This window comes from Leptopilina heterotoma, unplaced genomic scaffold (assembly GCF_015476425.1).
Source record: "Leptopilina heterotoma isolate Lh14 unplaced genomic scaffold, ASM1547642v1 Lhet_39, whole genome shotgun sequence".
Classification (NCBI taxonomy): domain Eukaryota; kingdom Metazoa; phylum Arthropoda; class Insecta; order Hymenoptera; family Figitidae; genus Leptopilina; species Leptopilina heterotoma.
In genome coordinates, this window is record NW_025111058.1 from 293,241 (window position 1) to 310,802 (window position 17,562).

General features: G+C 23.2%; 1 protein-coding gene across 5 annotated transcripts in view; it reads left to right on the forward strand.

Moving 5' to 3' along the window:
• LOC122506050 (tubulin polyglutamylase TTLL4-like) overlaps positions 1-17,562 on the forward strand; it is a 369,559-nt gene that overhangs the window by 250,191 nt on the left and 101,806 nt on the right. For all 5 annotated transcript variants that reach the window (XM_043618022.1, XM_043618023.1, XM_043618026.1 and 2 more), the window contains exon 7: positions 5,901-6,016. The gene's annotated coding sequence lies outside the window, so the exon portion shown is untranslated. The remainder of the gene's footprint in view (positions 1-5,900; positions 6,017-17,562) is intronic.

Here is a 17,562-nt window from a genome sequence, read left to right on the forward strand (position 1 = left end):
AAATTTCTATTCACAATTCATCATCTCAGCTCCCATAAAATTTTTCCTAATCCCACCCGCTCCACCCATGTGATTTTCTACCTGATCACATGCAATTGAGAAAATCCCCCCTTTTTATGTCATTTAAATTCCTTCACATTGGTCTCGACATATATATACATATATATAAAATCTCAAGTAACCAAAATCCATTGTTAATCCCAACCCCAGGACAAGTGGCATTGTATATAACTTTTTATAGTCCCCTGGATGGACAGGGGCTAGGGGGCCTCGCCCCCTTTTCCAGTTTCACAGGTGGACAAGTGTATATACTATTTATACTATATGCGCGCCTTTCTCTAAATATACGAATGACGAACCAAAAACTTTATATACGTCAGATATTTAAAAAAATTGATGGAAAAGAGAACAAGAGAGTGAAATATATGAGGGGGAATGGAATTGTGAATGATGTTAAAGGGGGGGAGTGATGGTATTTCACGGTGGACGCGCCCTGTTGCGTTAGAAAATTAGGATTTCTTTTTTTTTCCATCATGGGGAACGAAGGGATTTTTAAATCGAGGATACGCATTTTAAATCATTCCGTGTATTTTTGTCCACTACTTTCTGACCATATTATAAATGTGTGTACCCTGGGGTGAAATTAGATTCTTTTTATAAACGAATATCGTTATATGAGAGTGGTGTCTCTTTCAGAAATTTTTTTTTTTTCTTTTTAGAAAGAGAGAGATAAAAATTCAAATATAACTCAGAAATCCTTTATAATTCTAATTTCGACCCATTTTTATGCGTATTTCACGCACTCTAGAGAACGACACAAATTGGGGGGATAAGGAAATTATTTATTCATCACCGTAAAAAAAAAATTATTGACTTATATGTTTGACATTTATTGTTATTGAGGAAGTGTTAAAAATGGGGTGAATTTTTTAATAAAATTATATTTATTGTACAATGAGAAATGAGTATTCGAAAGGCAATTGGGATTTTTTATTATTATAGTGGGAATCGAAAGGAGTAAAAATAGAAAACAGGTAGAATTTATTTTTATTTTATTGTAGTAAAGAAATAGATGGTAAAATACATTTCGCAGTGTTAATCACTAAATTAAAATTATAAGCAGTAGTTGGTAATTACTATTTAATTACTATAAACGAGTGGAGAAAAAAAATTTCTTTTGAAATTAGTGGTTTGATTATATAAAGACGAGAAAATTACCCAGTGGAAATTTGAGAATATATAGAAAAAGAAGAAGGAAACGAAAAAGAACTCGAAAGAGAAGAAGAAAAAGAAAACAAAAAAGAATCAGAAACAGAAACATAGGAAACAAAAAAGAAAATGGAAACGAAAACGAAACAGGAAAAGGAAACGAAAAAGAAAAAGGATGAGAGAAAGAAAAAGGAAAAGAAAAAGGATAAGAGAAAGAAAAAGAAGAAAAAGAAATGAAGAAGGAGAAGTAGAAGAATATGAAGAAATGAAGAAGAAGAAACAGAAGAAGAAGAATGAGCAATGATCAAGGCGAGTAGTATGGAGAACTTCCTCCTGAGATTGGTATCAATTTACCCCGAAGGTCTCTTAGCAGGGCGTTTCTTCTTAGTTGTCTCTATAAACTCTTATCTCTCAGTTACAAGCGCAGGAAGAGATAAGAAACAACGGCAGAAATGCACCCTTTTGTCCTACGGGGCTATTGAGATTGTGACAAGGATGAATTTACCCGCCTTCTTGTCTTCATTGCCTTCTAATCATTAATCAGGTCCGAATTGAGTTCAACATTTTTCAAAACTAATTATATTATTTATTTGCATTCAATTTACTGCAACTCTTATACTGGTTGCAACACTTTTATTGCTCTTAATTACAATTTTTCATAAGTAATAGATTGTTTTAGTTAAAAACACTAAAACAAATTGAATTTTTAAAGCAATTACATATAAATTATTGCAGAAATTCAATTATTTTCAAAAGTAATAAAATTCTTCTCAGAAATTCCATTATTTTCAAAAATTTGAATAAAATTTTTGGTAAATTATTTTTTAAAAACTTTTCTCAATTCAATGATTTTTAATATCTACTATATTTTAATAAAAATTGTCAAAAAAGAATTCAATTAGTTAAAAAATATTTTAATAAAATTCTACGCAAACATTTCATTATTTTTATAAAAAATAAAATTTTTTATTTAATTATTTTCATAAAAAGTGAAACTCTTCGCAGAATTTCAATTATGTTCAAAAATTTTTAAAAAATTCTCGTCAAAATTTCAAGTATCTTCATAAATAATAAAATTTTTCTCTGTAATTCAATTATTTTTAAAAATTTTATTAAAATTCTTGACAAAATTTCACAGGTATTCAATTATTTACAAAATTTTTAATAAATTTGTTCGAAATAATTAAATTATTTTCATAAGTATAATACAATTTATACAGGAATTGAATATTATTTAAAATACAAAATTTCATAAAATTTTTCGAAAAATATTATCAATTATTATTTAAAAAGTTTTTTTTTTAAATTCGTCGCAAGAATCCAATTATTTAAAAAAAATTTAACAATGTTTTTTTCAAGAATTCAATTATTCTTATAAACTTGAATGAAATTCGTTGCGAGAATTCAATTATTTATATAAATAATAACATTTTCCTCTGAAATTCAATTATTCTTCAAACTTTTAATAAAATTTTAGGCAGAATTTCAATTATTTTTAATAGAATTTTCATTTTTTTTTCTCGAAAAATGAAATTCTTCTTAAAAATTTTATTAAAATTTGTCAAGAGAATTCAATTATTTAAAAATTTGTTGATTAAATTCTTTATGAAAATTCAATTTTAAAAAACATACAATTATTTTAAAAAATATTTATTTTTGCATTTAAATAATTGAATTCTTGCATAATTACCGAATTTTCTAATAAATATTGATTTAAAAAATTAATTTCATGTTAAAATTTTAAATTATAATTGAATATTGAAAGCATTATAGCGTGGATTTTTACAAATAATTGAATTTTCAAAAGGTTTCAAATTAAAATCTTTGAAAATTTGAACTTTTCATACTTTTAATTAAGAATTTTGTAGAATTAATTTTTTTTAAAAAGTTTTAATGGAATTTTTTTTTTTAATTATTTGAATTTTTTTAATTTCTAATATATTTAATTGAAGAATGTTAGAATAATTGAAATTTCGTAAAATTAAATTGTCAAAAAAAGAATTTAAAAATTCTCAAAGAACTTTTTCAAAAATTATTTTTAAAAAATTGACTTAAACTGACTAATGTCAGCTAGTAGTAATAGTTACATTCAGTAGTTGTTACAAATCATTAACATTTCTAACGAGTACTAGTTAAAATTATTAATAGTTACAACAGTATTATAGTTAAAATTAGCAATGTTGTTACAACCAGTAATAGTTGTAACCAATAGTAGTTACCTCCAGTAGTATATAGTTACAAACCACTAATAGTTATAACTAGTAGTTATTAAAATAATCAGTAATAGTTGAAGCCAAAAGTTACGAATAGAAATAGTTGCAAACAGTATAGTAATTACAACCGATAGTAGTTGTAACCAAAAATAGTTACAAATAGTAGTAATTGTGACAACCAGTAATAGTTATACAACTAGTAGTGGTTACAACTAGTAGTAGTTACAACCAGTAATAGTTACAACTAGTAGTGGTTACAACTAGTAGTAGTTACAACCAGTAATAGTTACAACTAGTAGTAGTCACAACTAGTAGTAGTTACAACCAGTAATAGTTACAACTAGTAGTGGTTACAACTAGTAGTAGTTACAACCAGTAATAGTTACAACTAGTAGTAGTCACAACCAGTAATAATTACAACTAGTAGTGTTAAAACCAGCATTAGTTACAACTATAGCAGTAGTTACAATCAGTAATATTTACGATCTGTACAGTAGTTTACAACGAAATCTTTATACAAATAGTAGTAATAGTAGAACTATTATTTCTAACTACTAGTATAGAAAAATTTAATTCTCCAATATTTTCGACTAATTTTTGACTTTAATTCCCGGTCGAAGGACAATTTTTTTTTTAGGTCGACATTTAAAAAATGATAGTTCTCCATATTGATGGCACACTTTTTTTTGGCTTAATGGGCAAAGGTTGGGAATGAAGGTTGTCTCTGTTTATTGGTTGGTTTCATGAGTAACTAAAGAATCGTGTGGATCGCGATTGGTTGATCAGAATCGAGAGAAGATTGCGTGTTGTACTTTCACCACGCCTTGGAGGCCGCGTTCTTGGTTTCATTGGTAGAGCGAGGTTTCAGTTTCTGCTTTGCCACCACTGCTTTTGCTTTTTTTTCTTCTTTTTTTTGTAGCCTCATCTTTTTTTTTTCATACGCTCGGCAATTGTAGTCTCCCTTCTTTCGTGACTGTTTTTTTTTTCTTATTTTGTCCATCCACTCTTCGTGCAGAAGATTTTTGTTTCTCTTTAAGAGAACGAATCATATAAAGCTGTGTTTTTGACTCCTTGCTCTGCAAATTTTATGGATCTCTTTCTCTCTCTCTTTCTTTCTCTCTTTCTCTCGTTCTCTCTCTTTTTCTCCCTCTCTCTATTTTATTTCCTCTGTTTTTTTCGTTTTTTTTTTTTTGGTTTTATACTCGTTTTCGTCGCTGAATACTTTTTTAGGTCTTTTTTGATTTTCTGGCTGTTTCTCTCCTTTTTTATGCTCGTGAATTTTTTTTTCTCTCGCTGTACTTGTTGTTTATGATTCTTCACTTCTTAATATCCATCCACTTGTCTTTTTTTACTGAAAATATTTTTTTTCAAGCAACTTTTTTACGATGAGAAGAGTTTTTCGTAGAGTCGTTTATTTTTTCTTTGGTAAATATTTAGACTTTCGCGCGAATATATATTGAAAAAGTGTAAATTTCTGTTCTTTATCATTTTTTATTTATTTATTTTTTTTTTAATTATTGTTAACCCTTCGCGTTGTCTGGAATTTAGTTTAAGAATAACCCGCTCAGTAGGATTTAAAGAAAAAAATATTCAGAACAATCGTTTTTTGTTTCAAGACTTCTAACCCAAGGGAATAAAATAAACTTTTTAATAACACTAGGGTGTAAAATTAGCATTTTAACCCCTAGTTTTAAATTTCGTATTCAAAAACTGCGCGAATTAACTGGAAAAATTAATTTATAAACGAACCTCAGGATTTAGAGAAAAAAATAGAGAATAATCGCGTTTTTTGTTTCGAGACTTTTAGCCCAAGGGAATAAAATAAACTTTTTAATAACACCTAGGGTGTAAAATTAGCATTTTAATCCCTAGTTTTAAATTTCGCATTTAAATACTGCGAATTAATTGAAAAATAATTTTTAAAACGAACTTTAAGATTTACTGAAAAAATATTGAGAATAATCGTTTTCTATTTGAGATTTTTAGCTCGAGGGAATAAAATAATACTTTTTAGAGCCCTAGGGGGTAGAATTACCATATTTCAGCTCTAAGACGAATTGCAGGAATTTCTACTTTTGGAACTTTTCCCCCACAGGAAACTATATAATTTCCTATTTTTTATTTACCTACTTTTTATCCCATATAATGAAATCATTTTTATTCCTATGGGCCAAAATGAGCTCTTTAGTCCCTAGGGAAAAAATGTCTAACAATACAAAATATGACCATTCTGTACACAATAATCAAATTGTTAATTATTTCGATTAATATATTTACTTATAAAAATATAATAATGCAATAATATAATATTATAGTAATATAATAATTATTATTATACTTAAATACAAAAATAAGATAAAATTTAATAAGTCTGTAAATTGATGGATTTTGAAATTTCTTTTTTTTCAAATTTTCTTGTTATTTACACTGTGTTTGTCAACATGACAGTTTTAAATGTATGTCGCATTTATTTTACAGGACTTTCCCTCAACGATTCTTTCCTTGAAAGAGAAAACGAATCGAGCCGACTCTTTAATCAGGATTCAATCGACCTGCATTGCCCAAGACATTTATCTCTCTGGATAAATGTACAGGTGAGTGATATTGTACATCTCATTAATCTTAACATCTAACATTGTTAAGTGCCAGCTGCATTTCTCAAAAGTGCAAAAATTTCCAAATTGTCCTCTTTAATTTCTGTTTATTATTACAATTTATTATTATTATTATTATTTTTATTATTAATATTATTTTTATTTTCAATTATTTTTATTTTTATTTTTATTAGATGTTATACTTAGTAATGTTAATTACTAGAAACATTAATGCTAATTAATTTAAACATTCTTATTTATTTTAATATTAACATTAAAAATTAAATTTATTCTCTTTAATTTCTGTTTATTATTTCAATTTATAATATTAATATTAATAAAGATTATTTAATTATTATATTCATTGAAATATTAATTAATGCATATTAATATTAATGTTAATGGGTAACAATTCTTGTTATTTATTAATAAATTTTAATAACAATTAATATATTGTTTATTTTTGAAAATTAAAACTTCTTTTATAAAGAACGAAAATAAAAAATATAGATCGTGAATAATGACGAAATATTAAAATTAATTTTGAATTAAAAATAAGAGTATAGTTTTGACACTAGGCAGTAAAAGTATATCTTTTTAATTTTAAGTCCTTGGAAAATAAATATTATCTAATTTTGACCCCAGCGATTAAAAAAGTAATTTTTAATTCTAGAAAATATAGATGAGGATTATCTAGAGAGCAAAAATAATAGGAATGTAAATAATAATAAAAATAATAATAAAATAATAATAATATAATAAAATAATAATAAAAATTAAAATTAAAATAATAACATTGATAATAATAATAATCCAGAGAATAAACTACTATATTTTTTAAACTCTTCTTTATTTTTACTATATTCAAAGTAATATCAGCAAATTTTCTCGAAATTTATTTATTTTCATTTTCAATATAATTAATAACTTTAATGATGCTAAACTATAGAATTTAATAAAGAATCATAAACAGGAATGTAAAAAATTTTCAAAGTTACACATACAGTGTATATTGTATATATATTTTTAATAGCAAGCAATTTTGTAGAACTTCTTTTCTTTATTGTATATACATATTAGGGGGGAAAAAAATTCAATTTTTATTGACATCCGTTTCGTGATTAAAAGAAAAAAATAAATAATTTCCGCATAATAAGAAGGATGTAGAATTTATGACCTTTATTATCTGTAATAAATGACACGCAAGAAATTGCCTCTCGTTTTGCAAGACTCATTATATGTATGTATAAATTTTATACAAAAAAAAAGGAGGAGAAAAATTTGTTTAATAATGTATACACATATAGAATACAAAATTTTTGCTCTATACATATATAATATAGTTAAACAATATTTTACGGAAAAATAATTTTTTTTCTATGATATGAATAATATTTTTTTAAATATTATTAACTTTATTTACTAATTTTTTTTTTTTGAGGCGTATAATTATAACTTAAAAATTTGGTAAACATTTAAAAATAAATAAATTAAATTAAAAAAGTTTCCTATTATGAAATTATCGTCGCACGGCCACTATCGGAAATCCCCTCCCCCTTTTTTTTAAATGATAAACGAATTGCAGTAAAATAATATATGCAAATACGTTTTTGTATTTGAAAAAAAAAGAAAAGACCAGAAGTTGTAAATTATTCCATGAACAGAATGAGTGTATATATCTATATATCCTGATAAATATATATATATAGAAAGGACTTTTCCGTCGCGAATCTTTCCCACTGAATATTTAATGACCAAAGCATAGATAAACCGGAAATTAACTTTGACGGAAGTTTTGCTCCCTTGATATGTGTATATTATATGAACATTGATATCTGTGCGTGTGTGTTGTGTTATATATGTGATTTTTCCACTCGTGTATATACATTTAACAAGGCACTCCCTTTCAAACGGCCGTCTCCGGCTTTGAATACTTTATTTTACGCCTGTTGATCATTATCCATAAGCACCTGCGTGCTACGCAAATCGGTTTGCGCAATTTTTTATTTATTTATTATATTAAATCACTGATATATCAAACAGTTAGGCTGTAAATGCTCATAGTGTATATGTATATGTACTTACGTAATGTTAAAAGTAATTTTTAAGGAAATTATTTACAAAAATAAAAAAAAAAATTATTTAAATGACAATTTAATGTTAATTTAATAATAGTTTTAAAATTTATTTAAATTCTAATTTAGTAGTTATTTAGTAGTTATTTACTAGTTCAAAAAAATTATTTGAACTGTAATTACGAAAGATTGTTTGAACTATAATTTAATAGTTATTTAAAATGTCCTTGATGACAACTTTAAGAAATAAGTAAATAAATAATATACCGTCGACGTTGAGTGCGGCAAAAAATTTTATTTCTTACAAAACCGAAAAGAATTGAATATTTTTTTCAGTGATTTTAAGTTAAAAAGTGATTGAATTTTAATTTATTTTAATAGTAATTTAAAAATTGTTTAAATAATAATATTTAAATTATTGTCAATAAAAAGACATAATTTTTTCTTAAAGAAAAAATAGTTTTGTTTGTAAGTAGAAAAAAAGTGTTTAGTCAGACAAAAATGTTACAAATTTAATGGATAATTTAGTTACTAGTAGTAATGGACGCTTTTAGTCAGACAGTTTAAAATAAACAAATTTTTATTCTCAGTAGTAGAAGACAGTATTGGTCAGACTAAATTTTTTCAAGTACTCGGTATTTTAACAATAATAATATCGAAATAATTAGTAAATATTACTTAACAGTAGTTATAATGATACTAATAATAATAGTAATTATATACAAGTAATAATGAGAAACAAGTAGTAAAAGTCGATTTTAGTCATACTCGAATCAAACTCGGATTTTTTTTAATGTCCCCATTAATTGTAATAAGCAGTGAAAAATTGTTTTTGTTAGACTAAAATATTCATTTTGAAACTTAAGATTCAGGAGCAAATCAAATTTTTACTTAGACAACTTTTATCTAATTTTTTCTAAATTTTGAAATCAGTAGTAAAAGATAATTTAAGTCAGACAAAAATATTATTCAAATTTTGAAATCAAGTAAATATTATAATAACTTTATTGAGTATTTTAATAAGTAGAACAAATGAACTTTCACTTAGACTATATAAAGTTTTTCAACTTTCTCTTATTTATTTTGCTGTAAGTGGAAATAGTCGATTTTAGTCAGACACTTTTATATTCTTGGCAACTTTCTCTTTATTTTGATATAAGTGAAAATAGTCGATTTTAGTCAGACATTTTTCGATTGTTGTCAATTTTAGGTTCAGTAGTTTAATAACTATTCATATTTCAAAATTTTGAAAAAAAATTCAGTGTAACTACAATTTCTTTCAAAATTTTTAAAATTAGTAGAAGAAGTCCATTAGAGACAGACTGAAGTTTTCGTAGTTTCTTTTAAATTTGACGTATAATTATAATAATATTATTGAAAATTTGAATAAATAGTACAAATAGTTTTTGGCCAGACAAATTTTTTCAACTTTTTTTTTATTTTCATATAAGTGGAAACAATCGATTTTAGTCAGACATTTTCGGATTATTGTAAATTTAGGTTCAATAGTAAAATAGATATTCAATTTCAAATAAAAAAAAATTGTAATTACTCTGAATTTTTTACAAAATTTTAAAATCAGTAGTAGAAGTCCATTAAAGACAGACTGAAGTTTTCGTAGTTTCTTTTATATTTGACGTATAATTATAATGATATTATTGAAAATTTGAATAAGTAGTACAAATAGTTTTTGGTCAGACACATTTTTTCAACTTTTTTTAATTTTCATATAAGTGGAAACAATCGATTTCAGTCCGACATTTTTGCATTCTTGTCAATTTAGATAATTATTTCTTTATCAGTAAAATAAAATTTTTTATTTAGACGGAAATTTTTTTTAAATTTTGAAATCAGTAGTAAAAGACCATTAAAGTCAGACTAAATTTGAATTTTCAAATAATTTTACTTTAAGTAGTACAAATAAATTCTATAGTCAGACTAAAATTGTTCGAATTTTTAATAACATCACCATGAGTAGTTGAATTAATTTACAGTCAGACAGAAGTTTTCCAAGTTTTTTGAAAATTTTTTATTAATTAGTAGAAAAAACTGTTCTGATCAGACGGAAAAATTTTACGAATCGGAAAATTTTGTCAGTAGTAAAAGAATTTTACTAATAAAAATTTCTTAATAAAAATAATAAAAAGAATAAAAAATTCTTAATTTAAACGAAAAAATTCTAAAATATATTCTAGAATTTTTTCGTTAGTAGTTAAAGACTCTTTTAGTCAGACTAAAAGTTTTCGAACTACGCTTATGAATTTTATTAAGTTATTTAAAAATCTATATAAATTTAAAAATGTGCTGTTATTATTTGTTAATAGTAATTTTAACAATATAATAATAATATTAACATTAATTGTCTGACTAAAAAAGTTTTTAACTACTTACGAAACAAATTCGAGAATATATTTTTTTGGGTTCAAAGGAGCAGCGGGGGGAACGTAACATAATTTTTATTATAATAATAATTATAATAGAAATTTCCAAGCGCACTGAAATTTCGTCAGTCGATAACATTCCCCGTCTTATATATATAATTAGAACGAAAGCTTTTAAAAGCCATGCGTCGGCCGTCAAGCCACTTCTACATTCATTATTGTTTCTTGTTCCCGGGATCCAAGATAGGTGGATCGTATCCACGTTTTGTTTCACTTTCAGTAGTAAAACTCTATCTACCACAGTGGATCGAATCAGACACTCTTTCCATTAAGCAACTAAATAATTAACAATCGAAAAAAAAATTAAATCTACACTTTACAATTATTTTTTTCTCCTTTTTACACTAATAAAAATAAATAGAAAATAATTTCCCTATTTTCAAAATATTAAAAAGCACAAAAAATGTATTTGAAGATATAATTAAAATTATTTCCAATTTCGACAGAAATATTTTTATATTTTATTTTTTTAAACTCAAAAAATAGTTTCTTTGCGAGTTCAATATAATAGGAGCAATTTCCAATTAGGTCTGAAATTGTTATAATTCTTTTTAAATTATTTTTTCGGGAGGAATATTTTTTAACTTGTGAGTCATATGTTTGAAATGTGAAAAGCTTCTTCGAAAGCTTTAGAGGATATTTTTGACTTGATTTTCCTTTGTTATTATGCTACCCTAATACAAAGACACCGTCGGAAAGCTCTCTGCACATAGGGCGGGATGTGAAAATAGAACTCCGCTGGTGCTTCAGAAAATGAGCTTTTCAGATGGTACTGTACATTTTACGGAAAAGAAGTTTTCTTTTTCAAAGTTCGTTCTCTCTGCTTTTTCCGTTTAATTCGATTTAATTATTTTAAATGATTTTATTTTATAATTTTATTTTTAACAATTTTAAATATTTTTTTATTTCAACTATTTTAATTATGCTTTTTTATTTTAACTATATTTTAATTCTTATTTTTTATTTTAACTATATTTTAATTCTAATTTTGTATTTTAACTAATATTTTAATTCTAATTTTTTATTTTAACTATATATTTTTAGTATATCTAGTAAATGAACTATCTATTTTTTAATTATTTGTTTTTAGTTAATTAACTACCTATTAACTAATTGTCCAGTAAATTATCCATTTATTAATTAAACTGTCACTTAACTTATCGTCCTATGAATTAAAAATCTATTAGCTAATCATATCTAATAAACTATTTATATATTAGTTAATCGTCTAGTTAATTAACTATCGTTCAACTAATTATTTAATTAATTAATTTTTATCATAATTAACTAAATAACGTTCAACTAATTATATGGCTAATTTTATTTATCATAATTTTCTAGTTAACTGTCATTAAACTAATTGACTTATTAATTAACTAACTATTAGCTAATCGTCTATTCTTTTAATTTGAATTTGTAAAAATGTTCACTAATTTAAATTACGACTGACTTTTTGCTTTTTGAATTAGTTAATTTTACTAATAACTTAGTAAAAATAACTATTTATTAGTAAAATTTACTAATTCAAAAGCAAAAAATTTATTTATTTATTTATTCGTCAAAAATTAATTAAAATTAGTCAAAAATTTCAAAAACAAATAGTAATTTTAGTAAATTTTAGTATTAATTTATTTATTAATTACTGTTTATTAGTAAAAAGTCAGTTCAAATTCAAATTAGTAAATTTTTTAAACAACTTTACCAATTTTTTTATACATTTTTACTTTCTGGTTCTGACTTAGTAAATTTTACTAACAAATTAGTAGAAAAACAATTTTTAGTAAAATTTACTAACTTAAGTTAGTAAACTTTACTAATAAATTGGTGTAAATAACTATTTATTAGTAAAGTTTGCTAATTTAAAAGCAAAAAATTCATTTATTAATTTATTTGTCAAAAATTAATTAAAATTAGTGAAAAATTTTACAAATGAATAGTAATTTTAGTAATTTTTAGTATTAATTTGTTTATTAATAAAAAATCAGTCCAAATTCAAATTAGTATCTTTTTTAACAATTTTACCAATTTTTTTTATACATTTTTACTTTCTGCTTCTGAGTTAGTAAATTTTACTAACAAATTAGTAGAAAAACAATTTTTAGTGAAAATTACTAATTTAAGTTAGTAAATTTTACTAATAAGTTAGTGTAAATAACTATTTATTAGTAAAATTGAATAATGTAAAAGTAAAAATGTAAAAAAAATAGTAAAAATGTTAAAAAATTAATAATTACTATTAATGACTAACCTTTTTTTGCTTTTGAGTTAGTAAATTTTATTAATAAATTAATAGAAATAACTATTTTTAATAGTAAAATTTACTAAGCAAACAGTAAAAATGTGAAAGAAATTTGCAAAAATGTTAAAAAATTTAGTCATTTGAATTTCGTTTGACTTTTTTCTTTTGAATAAGTAAATTTATTAATTACATAGTAGCTATTACTGTTTATGAGTAAAATTTACTAATTCAAAAGTAAACATTCAGTCAAAAATTGTACTATTAAATAGTAATGTTTAGTAATTTATCATTAAAATTTTTCTACTTATTAAGAAAAAATTAAAAATGTAAAAAAAATTAGTAAAAATGTTTAAAAAATTTACTAATTTAAATTTGGACTGACTTCTTGCTTTTGAATTATTAAATTTTACTAATAAATTAGTGTAAATAACTATTTATTAATAAAATTAAATAATTTAAAAGCAAAAAGTAAAAATGTAAAAAAAAAATAGTAAAAATGTTAAAAAATTTCTAATTAACATTAGTGACTGACTTTTTGCTTTCGAATTAGTAAATTTTACTAATAAATTAGTGTAAAAAACTATTTATTAGTAAAATTGAAAAAATTAAAGGCAAAAAGTAAAAATGTAAAAAAAAAATTAGTAAAAATGTTAAAAATTTACTAATTACTATTAGTGACTCAGTTTTTTGCTTTTTAATTAGTAAATTTAACTAATAAAGAAGAATGTCTACTAATTAATTAATAAATTTGCTAATTGAAAAGCAAAAATCAGTCAAAATTCAAATTAACAAATTTTTTAACATTTTAACCAATTTTTTTATCATTTTTACTTTTTGCTTATGAGTTAGTAATTTTACTAATAAATTAATAGAACTTCGTATTTATTAGTAAAATTTACTAATTTTAGTTAGTAAATTTTACTATTAAATTAGTGTAAATAACTATTTATTACTAAAATTGAATAATTTAAAAGCAAATAGTAAAAATGTAAAAAAAATTAGTTAAAATGTTAAAAATTTACTATAATTACTATTAGTGATTGACTTTTTTGCTTTTTAATTAGTAAATTTTACTAATAAACGATAATTTCTAGTAATTAATTAATAAATTTGCTAATTTAAAAGCAAAAATTAGTCAAAATTCAACTTAATAAATTTTTTAACATTTGAATCAATTTTTTTTACCATTTTTACTTTTTGCTTCTGAGTTAGTAAATTTTACTAATAAATTAGTAGAACTTCCTATTTATTAGTAAAATTTACTAATTTTAGTTATTAAGTTTTACTAATAAATTAGTGTAAAATCAATCTAAATTCAAATTAATAAATTTTTTAACATTTTAACCAATTTTTTTACAATGTTTATTTTTTGCTTCTGAGTTAGTAAATTTTACTAATAAATTAGTAGAACTTCCTATTTATTAGTAAAATTTACTAATTTTAGTTAGTAAATTTTACTAATAATTTAGTATAAATAACTATTTATTAGTAAAATTGAGTAATTTAAAGGCAAAAAGTAAAAATTTTATTATTTATTTTGAACTTTGAGTAAAAATGTTAAGTCCGGCAACTAACTTAACAACATTGGGTAAATTTGAAAATTTCCTCTCTTATTGAGCTATATATATATACATTGAAGAAATAAAATCAATGAGCGCAAACTCGTGGCTGGCAAACGCATAAACGTGTGCCTGCGGTTCGATAAACTAAAGCGTCGTGAACATTGCGCAGCTGCTATTTTCAACCCCTCGACGAGTTTTGTTGTCAGTGGGGGAGTTGGAAAAATCTATAATTATCAACAGGCGTCGGGACGCTTTGCCACCAACTATTTCCCATGTTCGCCTGTTATCAGGCTTCGTTATAACGACGCTTGACGTCGGTTCCGTCAAGACGCCGACGACGTTCAATAATAATAATAATAATAATAAATTGAAATTGTGCATATACTAAAAATCTCTACAATATAATGGAGAACACTTAATGTTTTCCTGATTCTCGAGGACGTGGAAGCGCGGCCTCTGCTCATTCGGCAAATTGTCACCGGTATATGCGCCGTGTTAAGGCGTCGCGACGCCATATCAATTTTCCAACCCCCTGCAATATTATGTTACCCTGTAACCGTGGTACGTCAGACGACGTCTTTCAATTGACGGGCAGCTCCGTCAGACGTCAAGTGATAGAATTTTGCTACCATTTTCAACTTTATGGGGTCCGGATTGTGCGTCGCGACGCTAGGGCGCCGCGATTCACTTGTCGAGGCGACGCTTTTCCTTATGTATATATACATGTATACACTGAGAGCCCTCATTTGGTTTTTAATTGCGTTTTTATAATTATTTTTTTTTCTTTTCTTCTGCTCCTGTTCTTTTGTAATTTCTATTAAATTTATATTCGATTTTTTTCTTCTTCAAATTAAATTTTTTTTTATAATATTTTGTGTCACTATGCTTTTGTTTTCTTGATATGTTTTGATAGATAATATTATACCTACTTGTTTATTTCTTTTTTACTATTTTTTAATTTAATAATATTATCTCAAATAACTCAAAAATAATTTTATTAATCTAAAAAAATTATTAATGTCATTATTCATTATTTCTTTGTTTCTAAAAAAATTAGCATTTTGTAACAAAAAATTAGGTAATTAAAAAATGTAAATTCTACAAAATATTATCCTTTTTTTAATATGAAAAACTTAATTCTTTGACAAATCGAAATTATGCGCAGCTGTTTTTTCCTTTTTTCTAAAAAAAAAAAATTAGAAAGTAGAAAAAATTTTTCACATTTTCTGCCTCTCAATTACAATTCATAAACAAAGTACAAGTTTTAAGTAAAAAAAAAAAAAAAAATGTTATAAATCAAATTTTCTTTAAGAAATTTTAAATTTATTTTAGAAAAAATATTTACAAAATTTCTATTCTTTTAAAAACGATTGTAAAATAATTTGAAAACATCAATAACTTCTTTTCTAAATAAATATTTAATCATTATTATATTCCTCCACAGGAATCAAGATTTTCAAAAATTTCAAATTGAAACCTTTTTGAAATCAATGTCTTCATGTTTTATAACAAATTAAAGATAACCAAGTGATAAGATCATTATTTTATATTATAGAAATATTTTAACTGTAACTTTTTTAAAATTTTGTTCATCATTTTAATTCAATTATTATTTTCTCGATTTGTTAAATAAAATTCTTCTTTAAATTAATTATCTTTAATAATTTTTGAAAAAGTTCTTTGAAAATTTTCAAATCCATTTGTTTACAATTCAAATTTACGAAATTTCAATTATTCAGAAATTCTTCAATTGAATACGTATTAAAAAATAAACACTTTAAATAATTTCAGAAAAAAATTCCATTAAACTTTTTCAAAATAATTAATTCTACAGAATTGTTGGTTATAAGTATGAAAGTATAACTATAAGTATTTTTATTTATTAAGATTATCAAAGAATTTAATTTGAAACCTTTTCAAAATTCAATTATTTCGTATAATTCATGCTATAATGCTTTTAATATTCAAATATTATTTGAATATTTAAATAATTTGAATAATAAATATTCAAACCTAAAATTTTAACTGAAATTCATTTTTAAATCAATTTTTATTAGAAAATTTTACGATAATTCAATTATTTATATGCAAAAATAAATAATAAATAATTTATTCAATAATTAAATATTTCATAAAATTAAATTCTCATAAAGAATTTTATTTTATCAAAACATTTTTAAATAATTGATTTCTTTTGACGTTTTTTATAAAAATTGTTAAGAACAATTACATTTTTCGAGAAATTCGATTAAAATTGTATCAAAAATAATTAAAATTTTGCAATGAGTTTAATTTATGAAAATAATTGAATTCGTAAAAAGAATTTTATTATTTATGAAAATAATTAAATTATTGTAAAGAAATTTACAAAAAATTTGTAAATAATTTTTGTTGTTTTATAGTTCGAATTGTTATGTCAAAAGTTTGACAGTTTATTTGTAAATAATAAAATAAGTAGAGGATGTAAAGTAAGAAAATTTAACCCCAATTTCAAAAACTCAATAATAAAGAGGTACAGTTGCAATTTTTTAAAACAATTAATTATTCATTTTTGTATTTAAATTTAAATTTAAATGTTACAAAAATGTTTGAAATTTCAAAGATATAATTTGGAAATTCTGAAAAAATTAGGTTTTTGAAAAATAGTAGGTAATTAAAATTTTTTTGAAGATATACTTGAATTCCCGAAAATAATTTTTACAAATTTAAACAATTGGAAATTTTGTAAAATTTTATATTTTAAAGAATATTATTTTTTCATCTTCAAAACTTACCTATGAATATAATTGTATTTTTGAAAATACATTATTTTATGAATTTACAAAAATTATTCTATTTAAATAATTCAATTCCCGTCGTTGAATTCTAATAGGAATTGATTTAAAAAAATTTCAGTTTAAATTTTAGAAAATAATTGAATATTTAAAGTGTTACAACAGAAATTTTAGGAATTAATTAAATTTAAAAAAAAATTTTTAATTAATTCTTTGAAAATTTAAGGGAATCAAAAAATCTAAAAAAAAAATAATTAAATTTTGGAAGAATTTCAGTTGCAATTTTTCGAAAGAATTAAATTTCATGATCTTTTTCATTAAAATTATTTGAAATTTTAATTGCTGTGGAGAAATAAATAAGAATAAGTTTTTAAATTTTTGTTTAACAAAAAGTATTGAAGTTTTGAATAATTTAATTTAGAAAATCCGAAAAACTTTTGAATAAAAATAATAAA